The sequence below is a fragment of the Dromiciops gliroides genome, chromosome 1, assembly GCF_019393635.1.
Source record: "Dromiciops gliroides isolate mDroGli1 chromosome 1, mDroGli1.pri, whole genome shotgun sequence".
Taxonomy (NCBI): Eukaryota; Metazoa; Chordata; class Mammalia; order Microbiotheria; family Microbiotheriidae; genus Dromiciops; species Dromiciops gliroides.
The window spans coordinates 41,493,791-41,511,930 of record NC_057861.1 but is presented as its reverse complement, the minus strand read 5'-3'; the positions used below and the strand labels follow the sequence as shown (position 1 = coordinate 41,511,930).

General features: G+C 36.2%; 1 pseudogene; it reads left to right on the top strand.

The window, feature by feature from the left end:
- Nucleotides 1–17,375: 17,375 nt before the first annotated feature.
- On the top strand, nt 17,376–17,829 carry LOC122736686 (annotated as a pseudogene).
- The last annotated feature ends 311 nt before the right edge of the window (nt 17,830–18,140 follow it).

The following is an 18,140-nucleotide window of genomic DNA, read 5'->3' as shown; positions in this document are numbered from 1 at the left end:
ATAGTTGCACATGTCATGTTTTCTTTATGATACTGTAATTCTGCTTTGCTCATGAAGAACAGTGCCTTCTTTGATATAGGCATGCCATGCTGGGTGGTCCTGGGCCAGCATCTCTCATGTCTCACAATTGATACTAAAGTTCCTCAGGGAAACTTTGGGAGTGTCCTTGTACTGCTTCTTCTGACCTCCATGTGAGCATTTGCCTTGTGTTTGTCCTCCATAAAATAGCACCAGCCAGCACCACATCATCCATATATGGAACCATGAGTTACAGCAAATGGAGAAATAGTGAATGCTATAGATAAGTTAACTGACTTTGTTAATATACTTTCCAGGGATATGCACATAGATGATGAAGTCGATGCACTTGTTGCCAGAGCTAGCTCAGTGTTTGAGAGGCTCTGAAGTATGAGAGAGAAGAGATATTAGACTGCCTACTGTTAACCTGGAAATTAAGGAAACAATCAATATAGGAGAAATAAAGTCTTTAATCGAGGCAGAGGAACTATAGCTCGTGGTATCTCAAAGCTCAGAAGCTGGAATACCCAAAGATGGGAACAGAGGACAGGGCTTTTATGGGGTAACAGAACAAAAAGGCAACCAAAAGATTGCTTCAGTCACATACAACTACTTAATGTAAATGAACCTTTAACAAAAACAATAGAACTGCTCCTAAATTAAGTATAGACACTACTAACTCTAAGTAGGAACTATTTAATGTAGATGGACTCTTTCACATAATAATCATAAAGTCCAGGGAGTAAGGTAGTGTGTAATTTAAGATTCTAAATGTGGATTCTAATCTGTTCCCCCAGTTTTGGGGGAAACTGACTAAAAATCACTGATAAAACGAGTTTAGGTTTTTAAGGGTTTATTGGAAAATAGAAAGAAAAAGATTGAGAACAGAATTCTAACAGCCCGGCATTCCTATCTTTCCTCAAATTTCCTGTGAAGTCCTCTGCCGCCACCACCATCAAGTCAGGAAGCCAAAAAGCCTAGCGCTCTCTATGCAGGCTCCCTTTCCTCCTTCCTGTCTCCTCCCAGACCATAGGAGGCTCCTCAAGTTGATTGGCTGGTAGCCTTGATAGACAGCACCCATGAGCAAACGTCATTTCCTGATGCCAAGGAAAAGCCACAATGCCTCTGAGGCATTTTCCTCATGGTGGAGCTTTCCCACAGCAAGTCTTCCAGTAGGTGGCGTCATTCCAATCATTACAGTAGGGAAACATTGGGAGGAAATAAGTTGCTTGGGGGAAGGTGGAGGAGGTCCACAAGTCCATTAGTCAGCCCCAGGCAATTCATCTGCCTGGATAGGGGGAGGGGATGGGGAATCAATCAGTTCACAGTAAATCTGTAGTTATCACTACCAAACTGAAAGTCTCCAGAGTCATTGTGCTGACCTCCTTATTGTATGTCTGTAAAACTTGGACATTATATCAACACCATGCCAGGAAATTGAATCACTTCCATTTGAATTCTCTTAGGAAGATTCTGAAGAACACCTGGCAAGATCATGTTATGGGGTAAATGGGGTATGGATTGGGGTTCTTAGGAATTCCTCTTTAAATAATTACACCCTCTTGCACACAAAAGCAGTTAGAATAAGGTGGTAGTTTATTTAGGACCGAGGGAAGGGAAGCGGGGAGGGAAGAGAAACCATGAAAGAAATCCTTGGATTTCTCATGGGGAGATAGGCACAAAGCATATGGCTCAGAGGTACCAATCTCCTTGAGTGGGAGACCAGCAGGTACTTTTAGAGGGGGCTGATGGGGGTGGACCATCTGCCTGTGGAAAGTTCCTTTAATGAGTGAAGGAGGACCATCCCCCACTGGTAGTGACTGGAGGAATTGGGTGAGGGGTGGCTACGGATCTCTCTTCAGGACACAAAGGCCACAGCCACACCCAAATTTATCTCTCCAGGGGTAAGGGAGACCAGAATGAAGGGTGGAGGTCCGAAGCTAGCCCTGTTTGATTTGGTTCTGCTTATCTCTCTAGGCATATCTGTCCTCTGGTTTAGCCTCTCAAGGACAAGATTCCTTGGTGTGCCCCAGAGAACGTCTGGAGCACTCCACACCCTCAACAATAAGATACCAGGAATAAGCTCTTGAACTCACAACAGGATTGCTCCAAAAATATAAGATACCAGACACTGAGGTCCTTTCTCAAAATAAACTGCCAAGCATTCAAACTCTACTGTAGAAAGTACAATTCAATGGGTTAGCCACATTGTTCAAATATCAAATATGCAATTACCTTGACCATTAATCTAGGATGAATGTGTTTTTGGTCTTGTTTATTTCTGTTATTTCCTTATTTAGCTTTAGTATCAGACGTTTATTAGAGATATTTGACGCCAAAAAATATTTTTCCTATTTGCTTCCCTTCTTGTCTTGATTTTATTTCTGTAAAAGCTTTCTAATTTCATGTGATAAAATTATCTATTTTATTTTTTGTGATCCTGCAGTCTTTTGATCAAGAATTTAACCCCTATATAGCTACCTTATATTTTTTGTGAGAAAATGGATAGTTGTCTCCTCTCAATGTGGATATAACAGTCAGTCATACTCCTCCTGACCTTTTTGTAGGACAGAGGTCTCAGATCCCCTCCTCTCCCTCAGGTTAACACAATCACATGGTTCAAGGAGCCCTGGTCTCAATAAGGTCCACTCCAGAGTTGTGTCCATATAAGAAAGTATAAGGTCCACTCCTGAGTTATGCCCATACAAGGAAGAGGGGTGGGAATACTGCATTCTGATTAGCTAATTTTTGCATGTAGATTGTAACCCTTGAGTAATCAGACCAGTGATGAAAAAGGGGAGGGTTTATTCCCATTAGGAACTAGGGTATAAAACAGGGCCTGTGAGACCCCTTTCTAGGCACCCACTAGCTGCACACTAGGGTGCCTCCTTCTCATGAGAAGAAAATAAAGAGCCTTTGTCACTTTGCTGCTGAGTTCCTGAGAATTATTGAGAAGAGGATGGATTTTTCCCTCATACTTTTCTATTTAAAAAATAGTATTACCTTTGATGGAGAAATAGTGTGTTATCACAGATACTTTACCTTGGTGCAAAAGACCTGGGCTCAAGTTCCTCCTGACATATATTGGCTGTGTGATCCTGGGCAAATCATTTGTTTTTCTGATAACTAATTCCTATCCCTATGCCCTTTGATATTCACATCGCATATCCACTCACAACTTACTACAGCATATTATGTGGGACTCTCCTGACTTCCTGACTATAAATCCAGGCTATTTGCTACAATATAGTTTGAGTACTTTCACTTTCAAACACTTTCCTGCTGGGTTCCGTTAAGTACTGAGGAAGACTAGCCATTTAGCAATGCTACTGCATAGGTCAAGTGATTGTTATATTGAAGGCACATTCATACCTCTCTAATTCCACATAGAAAGACATTGTTTTCAAGGGGACTATGCCTTTTGTTTTATTAATACAGGCAGCACAAAACAGTTACAAACAGGTTCTATTTCAAATATATTGCTGAACTTCCAAACCTCTTCCACTGGACAGAAATAACATCTATCACCTGGCCTCTCTGTATTCCTCCTGCTGCCAAACTCTGATCACAGGAAATAAAAGAGGAAATTACAGGCATCTTCTTCAAAACCTGTGAGTTGACAAGGTTAATTAAAGCCACTGGTTGAAGGCTGAGGTCGTATTACTTGAAATCCAGGAGTCATGAGAAAGTTTCCATAAGAGCATCAGGGGCCATTCATAGTTCCAGCCTTCACAAATAGTTCAGCTAATTACTCAAAAGAGCAAGTTAACATTTTTACAACAAGAGAAATGATAATATAAAAGCAATGAGCTAGGGCAGGAGGTAGGGAATGACCAAAGAGAGCCATAATGGAATGGACAAAAACAAAGGGTTGGCAAGCTTTGTTTGTTTGTTTTTCCCCTCATAAGAATTATCTTATAGTGAGTTTTATCAACATTTCTTTTCTTGTCATTGGTTCTTTTGCTCTATTTGGGGGCATTTTTTCTGGGGTTTTTGGGATGAGTCTCCCTATAACAATGTGATTTAAAAAAAAAAAACTTACCCCTTGAGTGCCCCAGATCTTGTCCAACCCCAATGATCTAAGAAAACAAAAAATGAGCAGCAAAAGCTTAAGTATGGACCCAATAACTCTGACCTTCCAGAAAGCATAGGATTGATGATAACAGAAAGCAAAGGATTGATGAACATTTGCAGCAAGAAAAAAATTAGTAGAGTGAATGCTAGGGACTAATAAAAAGCTGACTGAAGCAAAGAAATGAATTAACATTTGAACATTCAAATAAAGGAACCATTTCAATGAACAAATGAGAAAAGTACAGGTATTGTGAGGTTGCAAATAGATCCGGGACATTCTGCTCTAAATGCTCAAAGGATGAACAGAGAATCTTCAGAGGAAAAGATACAAACTATCAAAAGTGTTAATATGAATATATGGATCACCTGGATTTAATGGAGGTGCCTTATTATACAAAAGCATTTTTTATGAAACCCTGGGTTAATAGGAGAAAATAAAAGTCCTTCAACTGACCTCCAAATTGAACCCAGATATCTAGCTGATAAAAGTCCCTACCTGGAAACTTCTTTTCCCTAAGGATAGGAAGTCCCCATCTTATGGGGCCATCTTGACATCCTCATCCTTGCCAAACCTTTTTTTTTGGAATCCTGTGATCTTATCAGGATGCCTCTCTTACATCCATTCTTGTTATAGTATTTGCTTTTGGGTTGATCTGTAACTGACAATGCCCTATAACCCATGGACAAAAAAACCCTTACATAATACTCAGAAACAAGGAATCCCCGAGCTCCCTTTTGAGAAGGGGGGTCTCCAACATGATCATGTTATATTTTTTCTTGGGACAAAATTAAATTGGTATTATGTTTTTTCTATCTGTCTCTGATCTGTTTTTAGTTATGTTCTCTGATCTGTTTTTTTGGTAGGAAGTCTATGTTTCTCTGATCTGGGGTTTTCACAGGAGGACAGGTATGGAAACAAATTGTAGGAGGAGATATAAGATATTATAATGTCTCTGATCTGTTTATTAATTCTGTTTTGTATGAGACAGGCAGGTTTAACTATATATTAAATTTCAACAGAATTCAGATGAAAAATGCTCTAAACCACTCAAAATTGGAGAATTAAAAATTAAAGCAACTCTTAAGATTCCACCTTACACTGAAGAAATTGCCAAAGTTAATAAAACAAAAAAGGTCAATGATGAGAAGATGGTTTCAGAGAAACCTGGGAATTGCAGAGTAACATAACTAGGAAAAGAACTTATATACTGATAATAATAGAAGGGGAAAAATTGAAAGAGTTAAGAACTCTGATCACAGTTGATAAAATATACTATCCATCTCCTGACTAGGAAATGATGGACTCAGAGTGCTTATTGAGATATACTTTTCTTGGACATAGACAATGCAGGAATTTATTTTACTTGACCATATATGTTTGTAACAGAGATTTTGATCTTCCATTAATGTAATTTTTTTCAAAGATATAAATGTTCTCCCTATGGAGAAGGATGGAAAGAAGATGAATTTTTATTGATTAAAAAGTAAAATTTAATTTAAAATTTTAAAAACAAACAATAAAAATAAAAGATTGGAATAAAATTTACTGTGTATTAGATGAGTTCAGAAAAAGAGTTGCAGTCAAATCATTATACAAAACAAAAGCTAGAGAATATAGACAAAGATTTTTTTAAAAGCAAATTGCATCATGTGAAAAGGTATCATAGGCAACAAGCCATTATCAATGTTATACCTATGTGCTCCAAATTCCATGTAATCTAATGCAAAAAATCCCTGAATTATAAGAAGATATAGAGATAGTTATACAATAATAGTAGATTTTACTGTATCTCCCATTTTCACACAAATGTAACAGAAATATAAAGAAGAGGAAAATATAGAATTGAATAAATTGTTCAAGTACTAGAGCTAAGATGTATGGTGTCTTCTAAATGGGACGGCTAATGAATATATGTATTTCTCAGTACTATGTGAATCTTAAATAAAATTGAATGTGTACTAGGTTATAAAATATATTGTAAATACATTTAAAAAGTCAGAAATAATAAATGTATTATTCATAGACCACAATGCAATAAAAATAATGATCAGTTCAAGAAACACAAACAAAAGAAATAAAGGCAAATGAATACTTAATAAGAAATTCCTAAATAAGTGGGTAAAGGGTAAGTCCTGTTTTCTCCTAAGTCATTTCCCCTGTCACTCTTTTCTCTTTCCCCCATTGGTTTCAATTCAATTTTACACTATCCTCCTCTCTTAAATCCTTAGTCTCTTTTTTCATATCACTGATTATGCCCTGATCAACCATAGCTTTAAATCACTATCACCATTCACAACCTTCACTCTTACACACCTGCTGCTGACTCGGTCCACTTCAGATTTATGTTATACATCCTCAACTGGACTCTCATTGTTGTTAGGCAATCCAACTTTTCCTCCCTTATCAATTTATTCTCACACTTTCCACAGCAGCTCTTCCAAACCTTTTCATCTGTCCTCAAATCTCTCATGGTTTCCCCTACCCCATCTTCTCAGTTGAGAACATTACCTCATATTTTGTGGGGGGGAAACTGCAACCATTTACTGTGAGCTCCCTCTTCTCCTTATCTCATATCACTCAGATACCTTCTGCCACTCTTTCATCCTTCGTCCTTGTCTCCCATAATGAGATGGCCTTATTCCTTGGAAATGACATACAAAAAGAAAGACTTAATAATGAAATCCTGAATAAAGGGTGAAAGAACAAATTGTAGAAATAATACTTACTTATGTTAAAGCAAATGATAACAATTATACAACATACCAATCTTGCAGATTAGAAGAGAAATAGAAACACTTAAAATTAAAAAAGAATACAGAACGGATAAACAAAACTGAGAACTTGTTTCTGGAAAAGACTAACAAAATCAATAAACCATTAACTAATCTGATTAAACAAAGGAGAAAAATCAAATGGGCAAAATTAAAGATGAACAAGGTGAATTCAAAATAAATAGATGAAATAAAATTATCAGAAGTGACTATGCACAATTGCATACCAGTAAAACAGAATGAAAAGAAAAGGATGAGTAACGATAAAAGTATAAAATGCCTGCATTAGCAAGAAGAAATCAAAATCTAAAACAACCCAGTCTTCAGAAAAAAAGAAATCAAGGAGCACTACATAATTATTAATTGATGTTGGAGGAGGGAAGGGTACAAAATTAATTAACAAAGGAATCCATCAATTATCTAAAGAGCAATTAACACCTAGGAACAAAAACAAGAACAAGCTTTAAAAATGGAGACAGAAGGCATGATTTTGAATTACTTTAATGAGACATATATGGTTTTGATACTCAAACCAGGGAGACTCAAAGCAAAGAATCCATATTTGAAATAACAATAAAATGCACAAAAAATGTGGGTATTGTTGAATATTAAATATAGTTTTTGTACCCATCCTCCTACAAGATAATAAATAGATCAGAGACATCAATAATATCTCCTACAGTTTGTTCGCCCAGATCAGAGAAGGATATTTCTGCCTCTCTTATCAGAAGTAGGTACATCAGGGGTAGAGCCAAGATGGCAGAGAGTAGCCAGCAAATCACTTAAGCTCTCCTTCTGTTCCTTCAAAAAGAACATACAATCAAACCTCTAGATAGATTCTGAAACTACAGAACCTGCAAAGAGACAGAGAGACACAGTCTTCCAACAAGAGATAATTTAGAAGGTCAGTTTCACTGGGGCAAAAGGGAAGCACAGTGCAGAGGGTGCCGGGGCAAGTCAGCAGGAAGCCGTGAGCCACAGCCAAGCAACTGAGGCCCCTGGATCCTGACTCAACAAGCTGGTGGCATAGAAGGACAGTGGCAAAACCCACCTGCACCAGCCAGGAAGGTAGGTTGCCAGCTGGACAGCCACCAATAGGACAGGCACAACTAGGCCTACCAATCACAGTGCACAGCTAGCAAGGCCAGGGCAGGGAGAAAGCCACAAGATGTAGAGGCCTCAGTGTAGAAAGCCAGTGACACAGCCCCTATACCCCAGCACAAGAAGCTTGAAACAGGCACCCTGGTGCCCCCAGAGCAGACCTCAACTTTAAAAAAAAAAAAAGCTGCAGTATGAGTAAGAAACAAAAAAGAGCTCTCATCATTGAGAGCTTCTGTATCAACAGGGAAGAGGCAAATACAAAGTCAGATGAGTAAAATACTCCCAAACTGCCTATATGTGAAGCCTCAAGAGGGAAGATGAATTGCACTTGAGAACAAAAAGCCTTCTTGGAAGAGCTCAAAAAGGGTTTTAAAAATCAATTGAGAGAAATGGGGAGAGAAAGAAAGCAACACGAGAAAATTATGAAAAAAGAATCAGCAGCTTGGAAAAGGAAGCACAAAGAATCAGCAGCTTAGAAAAGGAAGCACAAAGATTGACTGAAGAAAACAATTCCTTAAAAAATTTATCTGGCCAAATGGGAAAAAAAAGGTACATAATCTCATTGAAGAAAACAATGCCTTAAAAAATTCATTTGGCCAAATGGAAAAGAAGGTGCATAATCTCATGGAAGAAAACAATGCCTTAAAAATTAAAATTGGACAGTTGGAAGGTAATGAATCCATGAGACAACAGGAATCAGTCAAACAGAATCAAAAGAATGAAAAAATAGAAGAAAATGTGAAATGCCTCATTGGAAAGACAACTGACCTGGAAAACAGACCCAGGAGAGACAATTTGAGAATCATTGGACTGCCTGAAAGCCATGATCAGAAAAAGAGTCTAGGACCACAAGGCTTGGAATATGATATTCCAGAAGGTAAAGGAGCTTGGATTACAGCCAAGAATCTATTACCCAGCAAAACTTTCACTTTCACTTTCAGGGGAAAAGATGAACATTCAATGACATTGGGGACTTTCAAGGTTTCCTGATGAAAAGACCAGATCTGAATAGAAAATTCGATCTTAACATACAAGACTCAAGAGAAGTTTAAAAAGGTAAATGGGGGGGGGGAGAGAAGTTACTCAATAAGGTTAAACTGTTTACATCCCTACATGGGAAGATAATACTTATAACTCTTGAGAACGGTATATGTATTTGGGCAGACAGAAGGATTATACACAGAAGGTATAAATATAAACTGTCTTTGATGTGATGATATCAAGAAAATTAAGGGCTTAAAAAGGGAATTTATGGGGAGAAGAAGAAAGGGGAAGTGGAATGTGGTGAATTACATCATATGAAGAGGTGGAAAAATCCTATCGCAATAGAGGGAAAGAAGGGAGGGGTGAACATTGTTTCAATCCTACTCTCACTAAATCTGATTCAAAGAGGGAATAACATATACATTCATTTGGATAAAGAAACTTATCTTATTCTTTAGGGAAGCAAAAGGGTGAGGGGAAAGGGGCGGGGACTGATAGAAGGGAGGGCAAAAGCAAGGGAGAAAAGGGTAAAGAAAAGGGAGAGAGTAATAAAAAGGGAGGACAGATTGGGGGAGGCAGGGGTAAGAAGCAAGACATTGGTGAGGAGGAATAGGGTGAAAGAAGGGGGGAAAGTACAAAGGGGGTAAATAGAATGAAGGGGAATAGACAGCTAGTAATAATAACTGTGAATGTGAATGGGGTGAACTCTGCCATAAAACAGAAGTGAATTTCAGAGTGGATTAAAAAACAGAATCCTACGATATGCTTTTTACAAGAAACACATTTGAAGCAGAGAGATACACACAGAGTAAAGGTAAAAGGCTAGAGCAAAATATATTATGCTTCAGCTAAAGTCAAAAAAGCAGGGGTAGCAATCATTATCTCAGACAAAGCAAAGGCAAAAATAGATCTAATTAAAAGAGATAAGGAAGGAAACTACATCTTGCTAAAAGGTACTATATATAATGAAGTAATATCAATATTAAACATGTATGCTCCAAGTGGCACAGCATCCAAATTCTTAGAGAAGTTAAATGAGTTACAAGAGGAATTAGACAATAATACTGTACTAGTGGGGGATCTGAATCTTCCCCTCTGAGAATTAGATAAATCTAGCCACAAAATAAATAAGAAAGAAGTGAAAGAGGTGAATAGAATACTAGAAAAGTTAGACATGGTAGATGCCTAGAGAAAATTGAATGGGGATAGAAAGGAATATACCTTTTTCTCAGCAGTACATGGCACATTTTCAAAAATTGACCATGTATTAGGGCATAAAAATATCATAGTCAAATGTAGAGGCAGAAATAGTAAATGCATCTTTCTAAGATCATGATGCAATAAAAATTACATGTAATAAAGAGCCAGGGAAAGGTAGACTGAAAATCAATTGGAAACTAAATAATTTCATTCTAAAGAATGAGTGGATCAAACAACAAATCAGAGAAATAATCAATAATTTTATCCAAGAGAATGACAATAATGAGACAACATACTAAAATTTATGGGATACAGCCAAAGTAGTGCTTAGGGGAAATTGTATAGCTCTAACTGCTTACATGAATAAAAAAATGAGAGAAAGAAGGGATCAATGAATTGGGCATGCAACTTAAAAAGCTATAAAAAGAACAAATTAGAAATCCCCAATTAAATACTAAATTAGAAATCCTGAAAATTAAAAGAGAAATTGATAAAATTGAAAGCAAGAAAACTATAGAATTAACCAATAAAACTAAGAGCTGGTTTTATGAAAAAAGCAATAAAATAGATAAACCACTGGTTAATTTGATTAGAAAAAAGAAAGATGAAAACCAAACTACCAGTATCAAAAATGAAAGGGGTGATTCTACCACCAATGAAGTGGAAATCAAAGCAATAATTAGGAACTATTTTGCCCAACTGTATGCCAGTAATTTTGACAATCTAAATGAAATGGATAAATATTTACAAAAATACAAACTGCCCAGGTTAACTGAAGAGGAAATAAAATCCTTAAATAAGCCCATATTAGAAAAAGAAATTGAACAAGCCATTAATGAACTCTCTAAGAAAAAAATCCCCAGGGCCAGATGGGTTTACAGGTGAATTCTACCAAACATTTAAAGAACAATTAATTCCAATATTATACAAATTATTTGGAACAATAGGTGAAGAAGGAGTTCTACCAAAATTGTTTTATGACACAAATATGGTGGTGATACCAAAACCAGGCAGAACAAAAGCAGAGAAAGAAAATGAAAGACTAATTTCCCTAATGAATATTGATGCTAAATTCTTAAATAAGATATTAGCAAGGAGATTATAGCAAGTGATCACTAGGATAATACACTATGACCAGGTGGGATTCATACCAGGAAGGCAGGGCTGGTTCAACATTAGGAAACTATTAACAAAATCAACCACATTGATAAGAAAACTAACCAAAAATCATATTATTATCTCAATAGATGCAGAGAAAGCTTTTGACAAAATACAGCACCTATTTCTAATAAAAACACTAGAGATCTTAGGAATAGGTGGCTCTTTCCTTAAAATAGTAAGCAGTATCTACCTAAAACTATCAGCAAGCATTATATGTAATGGAAATAAGTTAGAGGCCTTCCCAATAAGATCGGGAATGAAACAAGGATGTACTAGAAATGTTAGCTTTAGCAATCAGAGAAGAAAAAGGAATTAAAGGAATTAGAATAGGCAAGGAGGAAACAAAACTATTACTCTTTGAAGATGATATGATGGTATACTTAGAGAGTCAACTCAAAAATTACTTGAAATAATTAACAACTTTAGCAAAGTAGCAGGATACAAAATAAATCCACATAAATCATCAGCATTTCTATATGTGACCAACAAAGCTCAGCAGCAATAGAGAAAGAGAAATTCCATTTAAAGTAACGGTAAATAATATAAAATACTTAGGAATCTACTTGCCAAGACAAACCCAGGAACTCTATGAACACAGTTACAAAACACTTTTCAAACAAATCAAATCAGATCTAAATAATTGGAAAGATATCCATTGCTCATGGATAGGCTGAGCTAATGTAATAAAAATGACAATTCTACCTAAATTAATTTACTTATTCAGTGCCATACCAATCAGACTACCTGAAAATTATTGTATAGAGCTAGAAAAAATAATAACAAAATTCATCTGGAAATTCATCAAGGGAAATAATGAAAAAAAAATGCACAGGAAGGTGGGTTAGCTGTACCAAATCTGAAGCTCTACTATAAAGTGGCAGTCTTCAAAACTATCTGGTACTGGCTAAGAAATATAGTGGAGGATCAATGGAATAGGCTAGGCACAGGAGACATAGTAGTAAATGACATTAGTAATCTACTGTTTGTTAAACCCAAAGACTCCAGCTTCTGGGATAGGAATTCAGTATTTGACAAAAACTGCTGGGAAAACTGGAAGATAGTATGGCATAAATTAGGCATAGACCAACATCTTACACCTTATACTAAAATAAGGTCAAAATGGGCACATGATTTAGACATAAGAGCTGATACCATAGGTAAATTAGGTGAAGGAATAATCTACCTTTCAGATCTTTGGAAACAAGAACAATTTATGACCAAACAAGAGATAGAAAATATTATGAGATGCAAAATGGATGATTTTGATTACATTAAATTAAAAAGGTTTTGTACAAACAGAAGCAATGCATCCAAAATTAGAAGGGAGGCAGAGAGCTGGGAAACAATTTTTATGGCCAGTACTTCTGATAAAGGCCTAATTTCTAAAATATAGAGGGAACTAAATCAAATTTATAAGAATCCAAGTCATTCCCCAATTGAAAAATGGTCAAAAGATATGAACAGGCAGTTTTCTAATGAAGAAATCACAGCCATCTATTACCATGCGAATAAATGATCTCTAAATCACTATTGATTAGAGAGATGCAAAGTAAAACAACTTTGAGGTACCACCTATCAGATTGGCTAATATGACAAAAAAGGGAAAATAATAAATGTTAGAGAAGCTGTGGAAAAATTGGAACATTAATGCATTGTTGGTAGAGCTGTGAACTGATCCAACCATTCTGGAGAGCAATTTGGAACTATGCCCAAAGGGCTATAAAGCTGTGCATACCCTTTGACCCAGCAATACCACTTTTGGGTCTTTTCCCCAAAGATATCATGGAAAAGGATTCACATGTCCAAAAATATTTATAGCTGCTCTTTTTGTGGTGGCAAGGAATTGGAAATTGAGGGGATGCCCATCAATTGGGGAATGGCTGAACAAGTTGTGGTATATGAATGTAATGGAATATTATTGTGCTGTAAGAAACGATGAGCAGGAGGAGTTCAGAGAAACCTGGAAGGACTTGCATGAACTGATCATGAGTGAGATGAACAGAACCAGGAGAACATTGTACACTGTATCATCAACATTATGTGTTGATCAACTGTGATAGACTAGATTCTTCTCACCAATCCAATGGCACAAGAAAGTTCCAAAGGACTCATGATGGAAAAAGCTCGCCAAATCCAGGGGAAAAAAAAAAGGAACTGTGGAATATGAACGCTGATTGGACCATACTATTTATTTTGGTTTTGGTGCTGTTGTTTTTCTTTTTTGAGGTTTTTCCTTTTTGCTCTGATTCTTCTTGTGTAACATGACTAATGCAGAAATATGTTTAATGTTATTTTATGTGTGTATATATATATATATATATACACATTGTGATGATTGTAAATATTTTTGTTTTGATGTTATTGTTGGGTGCTATATTTATAATGATAGTAATTGTTAATATGGATATATAGATCACCTGGATTTGATGGAGGTACCTTATCATCCAAAAGTATTTTTTTTATGAAACCCTGGATTAATAGGAGCAAAATGTCCTTTAACTGGACTCCAAACTGAACCCAGATAGCTAGCAGATAAAAGACCCTACCTAGTGACTTCTTTTCCCTCTGGCTGGTAAGTCTCTATCTTATGGTAACATCTGGATGTCCTCATCCTTGACAAACACTTTTTTTTTTTAATCCTGTAATCTTATGATGATGCTTTGGTATTTCCTCTATACTTGTTATAACTGAAATTGTTAAACTGCCTTTGCTTCTGTATCATAGTATTGAAACTGACAATGCCCTGTAATCAGTGGACCAAAAAACCCATATATTCTCTCAGAAATGGGGAGTCTCTGAGCTTCCCTCTTAGGAGGGGAGTATCCACATGATTATGTTGTCATGTATTTCTTCTTGGGACAAAATATTAAATTGATATTATGTTTTCTTCTGTCTGTCTCTGATCTGTTTCATAGGAGGACAGGTATGGGTATTATATTTTCTGATCTAGTTAGTAGGATATATTTTAAGATATAATTTCTCTGATCTGTTTATTAATTTTGTAGGAAAGATTAAACATTTCTCTGATCTCTTTGTAGGAGACAAGCAGATACAAAAACTACATTTTAATATTCAACATACTCCAATACAGAGTCACTTAGGCTCAGTAGTCCTAATGCTCTTTAGAAGCATATATGAAAAAAAGGCAGTTTGTACTTTCCCATTGTTACTATTGTGTCAGGTTTTTGAAGCTTATGATTTTCCATCAAGTGGACTCTTGACCTGAGGCAGGATCTTTGGGTCATTCTCTTTCTTCTGTCTTTGATGGTTAATGTTAGATCCTCCCACCAATTTGCAATATCCATAAGGAAACTTTCCTACCTGAATTTCACCCAAGGCTGGTATTGATAAGGGAGTCTGAGTCTGATTAGGAATATCTTCTCCCACATCTGGCTCTGATTATTTGTTTTTGATGAAGCCTATTTTTAGGCTATATAGTCTTGCCACTTGAACCCCAACTTTGAGCATGTTACTTCCCTAACTCTCACTTTCTCACTCTCAGGCTGGGATGATTTATTTTCTTGCATGTGGGGACAAATTTCTGTTTGTTTATATTGCCATAATGTGTATATGCTTGCTTCTGTTGTGCCTGTTTGCTGCATCCCATAATAATGAAGCACATGATTGTGTCATTTTCCTGAGTCCCAATTTTCTAGGAATCCCAAATCCAGGTAATTGCTTTAACCTGAGCTGTGAGGCCAAATAAACCAAACTCCTTTCATTTTTCTTCAAATTCCTCATATTTAGCATTGTTTGAGGCAGAAATACATTATACTCTATAGATTTTTTTTCTTGTCATTTTTGACTTAATGGAAACCCATTTAACTTCCAATTTTTCCTACCAAAAAGAATGCTTATATGATTGGTGGGGCAATTAGGGTAAAGTGACTTGCCCAGGGTCATACAGATAGTGTCAAGTGTCTGAGGCCAGATTTGAAGTCAGGTTTTTCTGAATCCAGGGCTGGTGCTCTATCCACTGTGCCATCTAGCTGCCCCCTGCCCCCTATTTTGATATATATTGATACAAATTGATTACAAAGGATGTCAGTAATTGGAGCTGAGGAGGTAGAGCAATCCAGGAATAGGGGACAAGTACAGGAGATTCCCAGAGAGGAGAAATGGAGTATTCAAGGAAGAGCCAGGAGACCAAGGTCACTGGATTAAAGAGTATATGTCAGGGAGGAAAGTGTAAGAAGACTGGAAAGGTAGGAGGGGGCAAGGTTAAGAAGGAAGGGCCTTAAATGTCAAACAGAACATTTTGTATTTGATCCTAGAGGTCGTAGGGAGCCACTACAGTTTATTGAGTAAGTGGGGAGGGTGACATGATTGGATCTACATTTTCGGATTATATAATTGAAAACAAAGATGTTAGGTGCAATTTACAGTTATAGCAACTGTGGATTGTGCATTTCTTCTCACAGCACCTCCATATTCCACATTCCTTCCACATTCCTTTGTCATCTCTGGGAATTTAAATTGAGTGATTTGGTGATTCAGACTTGTTTCAATTTCTATTTCCTTTACAATGAAAGATTTAGAACATTTTTTCAAATAGTCATTTATAATTAGCAGTTACTCTTTTTGACAATGATCCCTATTTCTTTCTATTTATCCACGGGGGGAAAGACATCATGTTAGATATTTTTGTCAATTTCCTATATGTCTTCATATCAGTTATTATCTGATTTTGACAGACTTTTTTCACCCATCTACAAGTTCTCTTTCTTTCTGTAGTCATTATTTTATTCATGAGAAAACATTTTAATAATACATATTCAAAATTGTCTTTTTTGCCTTTTATACTCTCCCGTATCCATTATCTGGTTAAGAATCTTCTCCATAACCATAGTTAGAGAATGTAACTCCTCTCATTTCATTTTCAAATGATATGATCTTTTATATTCAGAGCAAGGATATGATGCAAGATATTTAAACACAATTTCAGCCAAACTCCTATCCAGTTTTTCCAACAGTTTTCACGAAAAAAAAAAAATCAGTAATTTATGTTCTTGTTTTACTAAATAATGACCTACTGTGTTCATTGGTTGCTGTTTTTTGCTTCCCTAATCCATTTTGTTGTTTAGTTGTTTCAGTTGTGTCCAACTATTTGTAACCCATTTGGGGTTTTCTTAGCAGAGATACTGGAGTGCTTTGCCAGTTCCTTCTCCAGCTCATTTGACATTATAACTCTATAATATATAATGTTATATATCATATAATATATTCCACATCCATGTATTATATATAATTCCATATATGTTATATAAAATAGCATATAACATGCATGCATACACACACACACAAGTTGGGCCTGTAATTTCTTTGTTAGGGGTAGTATGGACCAAAGGGAATGACAGCAATATGTGAAATCTTAACATTCTTTAGCTCAATCTTCAGTAATAGGAATGTTTTAAATGACACGAGATGATAAAGTCAGAAATTGGAAATGAAATAACTCTAAAGTGTGAATTGATCATCACAACATCAGGATTTCATAATTTTGAGTTCATTGTGCTCTTGCAAACTTGAATTGTTGCATTTTAGAACATGAACATGTAGTTCGTCTCTCCTTTTTTCTTTCTTTTAACAAATTATTATTGGCCTATTTGAAAGGTTTTCCATCAAAGGTAAGTTTTACTCAATTGTATTTCATGACAAAAGAAACTTCAAAAAAAAATAATAAAGCAAACTAACAAAACCCACTTAACTAAGAAAATGGTTTGACCAGATCATCTTGAAAGTATTCTTACTAGTAATTTGTTTTTAATTTCTTGGGTGGTCAGAATATAACATTGCTACAGTTGCATAAATATTCTTTTGAGTTTTTCTGGGTATTATACATTTTTTCTTTTTTTTCTTCCAAGCTGTTTTCCATAACATTTGAACCAATGAATTAATAACTCCAACTACTGTTTTAATATACTTGTCTTTCCACAACCTCACCAACATTTACTATTCCCATCTTTTCTGATTTTTGTCAATTTTGGGTGGGAAATTAGGTCTTTACATTTTTACTGTTTTTATTATTACTGATTCAAAACTATATTTCAACCTGAGCTTCCAAGATGTCCAAGTACGTCTCGTCTCGCCTGGCCACCTTACCCCCGACCCTCCATCCAGCCGAGTACGACACATCGCCTGAGGTCTGGCGGGCGCAGATCGAGCGCCATGCCATTCGCACCTGCCTCAAACGCCAGTACCTTCTGCAGTACAACAACCCTCACCGGGGGACAAAGATCCTGCTTTGCTTCGTTAGACCTATGCAAGAACAGCAAATGTCTACCCCCATTTCAGACCCACCCCCAAGACCTCATTCTTAGGTGCTCTGTTTGGAATTGGGCCCCTTGTCTTCTGGTATTATGTTTTAAAACTGATAGGGACAAGAGAGAAAAACTTATTCAAGAAGGAAAATTAGAAAGACCACTGAGCATGACTTATTAAGTCTGTGGAAATGTGGATAATATAAGATTGCTATATATTTAAATCACTGTATTACAGATCTTGTCAAAAGATGGATCCTTGCTTAAATAAATTTTATGATTTCCATTAAAAAAAAACTATATTTCATATGGTTTTCAATTAAATTCTTTGCTAATACCTTGCAGTTTTATAAGAATAACATCACATTTTCCACAAATAATGATAATTTGGTCTTTTCTTGACTCCTTTTTGTTCCTTTCATTCCCTTCTCTTGTCTTATTTTTATCACTAATATTTCTAGAATAATATAAAATAGCATTAGGGGAAAAGATTGGTTTTGCTTTGTACCTCCTATATTTATTGGGAGAGCTTCTAGTGTTTCCCCATGGCAAATTACATTAGCTTTTGGT